Source organism: Meriones unguiculatus, chromosome 7 (assembly GCF_030254825.1).
Source record: "Meriones unguiculatus strain TT.TT164.6M chromosome 7, Bangor_MerUng_6.1, whole genome shotgun sequence".
Taxonomy (NCBI): domain Eukaryota; kingdom Metazoa; phylum Chordata; class Mammalia; order Rodentia; family Muridae; genus Meriones; species Meriones unguiculatus.
This window is the reverse complement of record NC_083355.1, coordinates 21297141-21298588: the sequence shown is the minus strand read 5'-3', so window position 1 is coordinate 21298588 and position 1448 is coordinate 21297141.

The following is a 1448-nucleotide window of genomic DNA, read 5'->3' as shown; positions in this document are numbered from 1 at the left end:
GGGAGTTGCTGAGGTATCTGTGCCCCTCTTGAACACAGTATAGTGACAGTAGGAGGAGATGCCCCATAATCAATCCTTCAGACAGTTTATGAGCTAGTCTTCATGGAATTCCTCTGTTTGGAGCCACGGGCAGGGTTGGAAGACTGCTTCCCTTGTGGTGTTCACCTTCCCTGAGCCTAAACCATTTACACCTTCCTGCTCACTGAACACATCCCAGAGGTGACCAATGGCAGAGAAGGAGTAAAAAGAACAAAACTAAATACTACCAGATGCCTAAATCAAGAGAGGAGACCTTGAAAACTGTGGACCAAAGATAAATTCGTTTCTTCCACCTGAAACCCTGGACCTTCCCAAGAATGAGAGACGACCCTGTTTGCTCTTCCCCCATAGAGTCATGTTGCAAAGCCAGCGTTTATGGAAGCATTTATGTGCTTCTGAAGTTGTGGTTCTCAACCTCTTAAAACACTTTATAAGCTTCTCTGTGAGATTACTCAAGAAGGGTGATTGGCTGTGATGAACACACCCAGTACAGTAGATACCTCCACAGGTGCTCAAGAGCAGCTCCATGCAGCTCTTCCTGGTAGAGAGAGCAGGAGCTCGTCAGCCTCTGCCCCCACCACTCTAGCTGCCCCACCACGACTTCCCCCATGGCTCCCTATCTCCCAGCTGTCCTGTAATATCTAAGACTACTCTATCCTGGGGCTTCTCAACTCGGCAGTGTAGACAGTGGGTTGGACAACCCTGAGCTGTCCAGGGCTCCCTGCACACTGTAAAGTTTCTGTGATATTTCTCACCTCCAGCACCCAATGCCACGCTCGTCTCTGTCTCCCTATCTGTCCCACCCTCCTGTCATGCCTCTTGTCCTGGGTAGAAGGGAACTCACACTAACTCCCTGTTCCTTTTACACAGGGACCCAGGTGGGAGGCCACAATTGTACAAGAGGCTTTCCCAGACTGATTAGGCCGGCTCATTCATTCATTCACTCACTCACTCACTCGTTGAAAATCCATTGGGAACCTATATTGCACCAGACTTGTTCTAGGTGTTGGAGAAAGACAGTAAAAAAAGATGAAGTTTCAGCATTCACAGAGCTTGCATTTCTTCTCGACCTAGAGACATTACCCTGGAAGGGAAGGGTGTTGATATCATCTACATCTGATAAACTATCAGGACAGAGACTGGAGTCCTGATCAGACTTCCTCTGAGACCCCCATTTTGTCTTCTAGGAAAACCATGGCAGAGTCTACTGTCTCTGTTGGCCTGCCCAGGCGAACCCACAACACACGTGAACCCATTTTGCCTTGTTAACCACACAGTGTTTGCCAGGCACACTAGGCAACATGGCAGCTCTTAGCAAACACTCCACAGAGTTTTTCTAACATCAGTCCAACATGTGCTGTCCTGAGGAGCAGGAGATGCAGACACCAGGCCTAGCTCTGCCCTAATTC